Genomic DNA, 7,144 nt, shown 5'->3' with positions numbered 1-7,144 from the left:
GCTTTGGAGGTGACACTGTAACAGCACAGCGGAGCAGCTCCTACTTCTCCGTGAAGGTTTGGAATATCAGTGAACAGCATCAGGAAGGCCTGGGAGCACGCAGCTGCTGACGTGGTGGGTGGGCATGCTGAAGAGGTGGGGATGACTGCAAAACCACGGGCCTCACAGGTGAGGAAATGGGGGGAAAGCCTGCAAAGAAGTAACAGCGGATGGAAAGAAGCCTGCGGTGAGGAACAGGGGACTGTGGAGGCCACACTGTGTCTGTGGTGAGCGCAGTACTTTAACTGCAAACTCGTAATGACTCGTGTGTGTGTAGAGTCAAGAGACACTGGCCAGGACCTGAGGCTTGACGCTGTAATTCAGGCACGCACAAATGCCTGAGGGCCATTTCTGACCACAAGCAAGCAGCACTTGTGTTCCGTGTCTCAGCCAAGAGGCCGAGCTTCCAAAGGTGATGCTGTGGAGGTGCAGTTTTTATGCTGAGCCTGATGAAATCTCATCACTGGTGAGCTCAGCAAATACAGTGATCTTGAATTACAAGTTCCTGTGAGAGCTAAAGCCACACTGTGTTTTCCCCACTGGCAATTATTGAGCAGGATCTCCATTTCTCCCCTGTGCTCGCTTTCTCCCTTTCTCCTTCTGCCTGCCCCCACACGCTTGGGAAGCCTGAGATGGTGTGACCATCTGAGCGTACGCCGATCTCTCCAAAGGGCATCTGTAATCCCCTGTGCTAATCCTCCTGCAAGGGGAAGGATGCCTGTAGGCAGCACTTGCAAATCCACACCCAGAATATTAAGCTTGTTATAAAACCTGGCCTGTCATTGCGTTTGCTGCCTCTTGTTTCCAAATAAATTTTTGCGGATGAGTACGTTTCTCCTTCCTGTGGGCTTCCTTTGAAATGCTGCTTCAGCTTAAAGTAATACTGCTTGTTTCACACACCCTCATGAGAAGGAATGGCAACATCTAGGGACAGCTGTCGTTATTCACTGTCCTCATAGTGCCGAAGATGATAGGCCACATTTTCAAAGCGACCTCTGAAGCTGAACAAGTCTGCAGATGCGGCAAAAGCAGGAGGCTCAATCCATATGTGCCCGGCCACCGACCACTGGCCCCGTGCAGGCAAGGATCCCCTGGGACTGGGGCATGCACAGCCAGGGGCTGAAGCTCCCTGTGCCGGCACAGAGCGGGGCACACTCAGGACATGCCCACGTGGACACTCAGACCCTGCTCTCAGACCTTCCCGCACAAGCAGCGCTGGCAAGTGACCACCTCTGATGAACACACCCAGCACCTTCGTCTGAAGCCCTGATTCTTGACTTTGCCTCCCTCGCACCTCTCCCAAACCCGGCACACCCAGCCTGGTGCCAACGCCTTTGGGGCTGCGGCCTGAGGCTATGTGCAACGCAGAGTACCTGTGGGTATTGCCAGCAGGGGTGCACACTTGAACTGGGTTATGCCTGCTGTCAGGTGTGGTGGCTTGGTCCTGGCTGGACACCAGGTGCCCACCAAAGCTGCTCTGTCACTGCCCTCTTCAGCTGGACAGGGGAGAGAAAACACAACGAAAGGCTCGAGGGTAGAGACAAGAACAGGGAGAGATCACTCACCAATTACTGTCACGGACAAAACAGACTTGACTTGGGGAAATTAATTTAATTTATTGCCAATCAAATCAGAGTAGGGTAATGAGAAATAAAAAATAGATCTTAAAACACCTTCCCCCCACCCCTCCCTTATTCCTGGGTTTAACTTTACTCCCAAGTTCTCTCCCTCCTCCCCCCGAGCAGCACAGGGGGACGGGGAATGGGGGTTACGGTCAGTTCATCACACCTTGTCTCTGCCGCTCCTTCCTCCTCAGGGGAAGGACTCCTCACACTCTGCCCCTGCTCCAGCATGGGGTCCCTCCCATGGGAGACAGTTCTCCACAAACTGCTGCAACGTGAGTCCTTCCCATGGGCTGCAGCTCTTCAGAAACTGCCCCAGCGTGGGTGCTTCCCACGGGGTGCAGTCCTTCAGGAACAGGCTGCTCCAGCGTGGGTCCCCCATGGGGTCACAAGCCCTGCCAGCAAACCTGCTCCAGCGTGGGCTCCTCTCTCCACAGGTCCGTAGGTCCTGGCAGGAGCCTGCTCCAGCGTGGGCTCCCCACGGGGTCACAGCCTCCTTCAGGCATCCACCTGCTCCAGCGTGGGGTCCCTTCCATGGGCTACAGTTGGATATCTGCTCCAGCGTGGACCTCCATGGACTGCAGGAGAACAGCCTGCCTCACCATGGTCTTCTCCACAGGCTGCAGGGGAATCTCTGCTCCGGTGCCTGGAGCACCTCCTTCCCCTCCTTCTGCACTGGCCTTGGTGTTTCTCTCACATATTCTCACTCCTCTCTCCCTCTGCAATTGCCGTCCACATTTTTTTTTTACCCCTTCTTAAATACGTTACCCCAGAGGCACTACCACTGTTGCTGATGGGCTCAGCCTTGGCCAGCGGTGGGTCCATCTTGGAGCCGGCTGGCACTGGCTCTGTCAGACATGGGGGAAGCTTCTGGCAGCTTCTCACAGAAAGCCACCCCTGTACCCCTCACCACCCGCCCTACCAAAACCTTGCCATGCAAACCCAATACCCCAGACTGCCTCTTCGCCGGCACCAGCTGGCTGACCTTGGCAGAGGCTTTGCAGCCCCCGTCAGCAGCGCGCAGCAGCTTGCAGCACGGCGCGGGGCTCTGCGCAGCGTGAGCTCTCCTGCTCAGCCCATGGACACTAGTGAGGAGCTACCTCCAGGCGAGACAACGCTGCTCAGCAGCTAAGGCAGTGCCCGAGCTCCTGGCTGGGACACGTCACACAGCCTCCTGTGAAGCACAGCGCTGTACAGTCTCCCCGAGAAGACTGACACATGGAAACAGCAAGTGGATGAGTAAATTGTTCTCTCTTCATCTCAAGCAGACATTCATTGTGCATCAGTAGTGTGCTTTTAAAAGAAAACCACAGGCTGCTCTGCCCTTCCCCGTGAAGAGAAGAAGCAGCCCCACGCTGGAAGGGTCTCCACGCCTGCGGCGCGCAGCCAGGCACAAGCAGGGGCCACGTCACTGGCCCGAGGCTGCCAGTTTCCACAGTTACGGAGTCTCAGCCACATTTTGTCTTAGCTGGCTTCCATCTTGGCAGCATCTGTGACAAAAAGCGTGGAAGAGGCTCTCATTCTTCACAGCGTTTATGCTTAATCAGAATGGGTGTTAAACAAATGAATGTGCTGAAAGCAGATGCCAGACTGTGCCCGCCGGGCCATTAACAACTTGGGAGAAAAAGGCAGGTGAGGAGCCTTGGCCCCGAGCCCACGGCGTGTATCGCCCGGTCGGAAAGCTCAGAGCAAAGAAAGGGTGGCGGGAGCAGGCAAAGGATCAAGGATCGCAGCGCAGCAACTGTGAAGGTGCTAGGGCTCAAAAGGAAAAAAACCCATGCAAGCTCAAAACCACCCATATTGAAACTTGAGTGTGCAAGAGGACATTCGACTTACTTCTGGCTGTTGAACGGTGAATTTCCAGCTCTGACAAGTGAGAATGTTTTCTGTCAGTATGCCTGCAGCGGTAAGTCTTGTCGCTATGTTTAAACACAGATGGCTGCGTAGCTTCCATACGAATATGGCACGCGGGGGCAACACCAAGCTTTCAATTGCTGTATCTTTAAAGGATGACACCAACCTGATAAACTGATCTAAATCTGATGAATCCACGAGAGATCCCATGGAGCCATATCATGGAGGAGGAGTCAATAAGGCAGTAACAGGTGCTAGAGTTGCCGCCTGTAAATCAATTTGGAAGTGTCCAGTGTATTGCGGTTTGTGAAATACACCTTAGGCTGTAATTGTGAACTGGACTAAGCTAGGAAAGAATAAGCAGCGAGATCCAGGAGCCAAGGCCCTGCAGCAGGCTCTGAGGGTGCACAGCTGAAGGAATAAACCAGCTCCGTTGCCCCAGCAGAGGAACCAGTGAGGTCCGAGCAGCCTCTGACTTCTCCGGTTGCCATCAGCAGCTGTACTGCTCCACACCAGCGCTTTGGGACGAGCTGGAAGGGCAACAAAACTAGAACTCAGAGAGCAAATGATGAAAATCAAACTCTGGTCAGGGCTCTGGTGAAGGGAATTATGAAAAATCTGCCTACGCCACGAAGGATATTTCTGTAAATTGATTCATGTGTGCTAGAGAAATTCACCTCGTGTCCCTGTAGATAATGAAGCTGATTCAGCCGAATCTGTGCTACAGATTTTGAGTGTGGCGTCTTAGCTGAAGCCTAAGATAGCAGGGAGTAATCGCAGCAATGACAAAAACTTGAAATTCAAGTGTCTGTGTGCTTCATCTTTACAAAATCTCTCTCTCTCGTTCAGCAGCCTTTGCTGAGTGACGCCCGTGCTGTCAGCCTGGATACCACACCTCCTTCCCTGGAGAAAAGGCGTTGGACACGTGGGCTCTAGGGGCGAGGGGGCAGAGGCAGCATCGCCACAAAGGCGAACTAGCAGAGCTGCTCTGGGTCTTACCACCAAGGCGCAGGGGCCCCCAGCCTCCCTACCCGACGTCCCCTGTTCCCGCCGTCCCGCGGGTGAGCGTTAACGAAGCAGCCGTGGTTTAAGCCCCACCATTGATGGTTTCTGCACGGCGTACGCCCTCGGGAGCAATCCCCTGCTGCAGGACACCACGTGGCCTGCCGGGCGCGGGCTGCTTTGCTCCATGCCCTTTGCTAGGCTAGATGCCGAGAACTTGGTTGCAACTTTGCCAGATATGTCGGGGTGGAGCGCAGTGACAATCTGTCCCAGCTGCAGGCTCAAAGCTGTCTTTGCCGCCCGCCAGGCCTGCACGGGCTGTCCGGGGCCATGAGATGGGCTGCTTCCATTTTGGTTTTTGGGTAGCCCCAAGAAGATCCTGTTCGTCTTTCAGCGTGCTTCCCCCTGCTCCCTGGCCCCTTCCCTGCCCAGTGCATGTTGATCACAGCAAGGCCTGAGAAAGCTCTTATAAAGCTTATTTTATCTTTACCAGAAGAATGTTAAAAAGAATAAATGCTTTGAGCTTTCACAGATTTTTTCCTTGTTTCCAGGAGGAACTGTGAACACACTACAACTCTCAGTAATGCTTTGTACCTAAGGAGTAGAGGGAGCACCAAATATGAAAACTGTCTTCTCTGCCATACTAGAGAAAAAAACAGTTTTATTCAAGGAGTCGGTACACTTCTAAGCAAATATTTAAGTGGCTGCAGAAAGGCTGCAAAGCTTTGTTATCAGTGAAAGGAAAAAAAAACCCCACAAGCTGTGGGTGAGCGATGCTCCTCCCCATGTGATCTGTGTGGGGAAGGGTGTTGCTGCTCAGGGTCAGCCCCCAGCTCTGGTGGACACCATCGAAAACATCTGGCCCGTCCAAGCAGTGGGCTTTCAGCACGGTTTCATCCTGGTGCCCAGGAGGGGAACCGAGTGGCTTTGTCCATTGGGATCAGTGAACCCTTATCAAGTTTCCTGCCTCAGGGTATGGTCCCAAGCCAGGTGGTCCCCAATGTGCCAACAGCTGGATTATCTGGCTGTACAAATTCAGTCTGCAGGAGGACACAACGCGGTGTGTTTAAGGAGTTCTCCAGGAGCGCTGCATGGTCTTTATGTTGGCATAACGTAGTGATCTTTAATCTCATCATCTGTTACAACAAATACTGTTCCAGGATGCACAAAGCTGGCAACATTCAGCAACCTGAAGCCAGCTGCAGGAAAGACAAAAGATCCACCCACTAAGATCCACACAATGGCTGTGCCAAGAGCAGAGCACCCAGGCTTTCTCAGAAGGAAAACAACATAAAAGGCCACCAGACCAGTGTCTTCTGATGCCAGGTCTTCGTTGTGGCTTTCAAGAACAGTGTTGATAACTGTAAATGTAACAAATGTAACATGTAGGGGATGTTATCACTTCAGGTGGTCAGAATCATTGCACAACCAAAACAAGTCTTGGTTCTTTGTGAATAATTGGGACGGTTGCAAGATAAGGGACTCCTGAATAATCCCTTTAGGCCCCTGGGCCTTGGGAGAACAGGTATATAAACTACAGAGATAGGGAGGCTGCGGGATAATCTGAAGACCTCGCCAATCACCGAGAGACGCCAAACAAACATGCGTGATGGACATCACCATATACTAATGAGTTCTTGGTAAAACTATGATAAGCATTTCTTGCAAATGTAGTGAATGTGTACGCTAACATAGCATAAATACCTAGTAAGTGTGTCCTTTTGGGGCACACGTTGGAGGAGAGATCCCCTGCGTGCCCGGTGCCGTAATAAAGAATCCCTGCTTAACAGTCTTCTGACTATTGAGTCTTCAATTCCGGCTTTTCACGGCATCCGTGTGCTGTTCACAATAAGAATAGCAGAAGCAGTTCTGTTTGGCTTTCAACAGAACTCATCTAACTGCACAAAGCGAAAGCTCCGAGCCATAAATTCAACAACAGACCGTTCCTCAAACCTTGGGTGATTTTCGCTGCTAAATCCACAAACAGGTCGCTGTCATTTTCCGTGATTTGGGATTTAGACCTCCATTCCCCTGCTGTGCCTCCCGCTTACCCTGCCGTTTAGGATCGTTCTGCTGCCCTGTGAGGATGTGTGGGGCTGGTTCCCACAGAGATTTTCTCCAGAGATCGGTGTCGCCCAGCAAGAGCCTCGGGAAAAGCACCGCGCTGCCAGCACGCTCAGCACGGCGGCTCCGCAGCGGGCCCAGGCCACGGCCCCGTGCCCCCTTCCGGGAAGCCGCGCCCCGGCAGCAGTCCCACCTGGGGACGCGCACCCGTGGAGCTCCCGCTCTCCGTCCCAGCAGGGCCCACGGAGACCGGGAGGCGTCAAACCCGACGGTACGGCATCGCCACGTTGTCCGGCGACCGAGCCCCAGCGGTGCCGGCCTGCAGCCGCGGTGCTGGGTGCGGGAGAAGAGGCTACGCCACGGACCGGAGAGAACCAGCCGGGAAAGGCGACGCAGCCCAGAGCCCGTGGCGATCCCACCCCCGGTTTGGCGGGAAACCACCACAACGGCGCCATCGCCTGGCAGGGAGAGCGGCGCCGGCAGCCTCCCGCCGCTAGGCGGCGCCCTCTCCCCGTCCGCCCGCCCGCCCGCCGCGGGCCCTGGCGGCGGTGGCGGCTGCCCCG

Source organism: Opisthocomus hoazin, chromosome 3 (assembly GCF_030867145.1).
Source record: "Opisthocomus hoazin isolate bOpiHoa1 chromosome 3, bOpiHoa1.hap1, whole genome shotgun sequence".
In the NCBI taxonomy this organism is placed as follows: domain Eukaryota; kingdom Metazoa; phylum Chordata; class Aves; order Opisthocomiformes; family Opisthocomidae; genus Opisthocomus; species Opisthocomus hoazin.
This window is presented reverse-complemented; position numbering follows the sequence as displayed.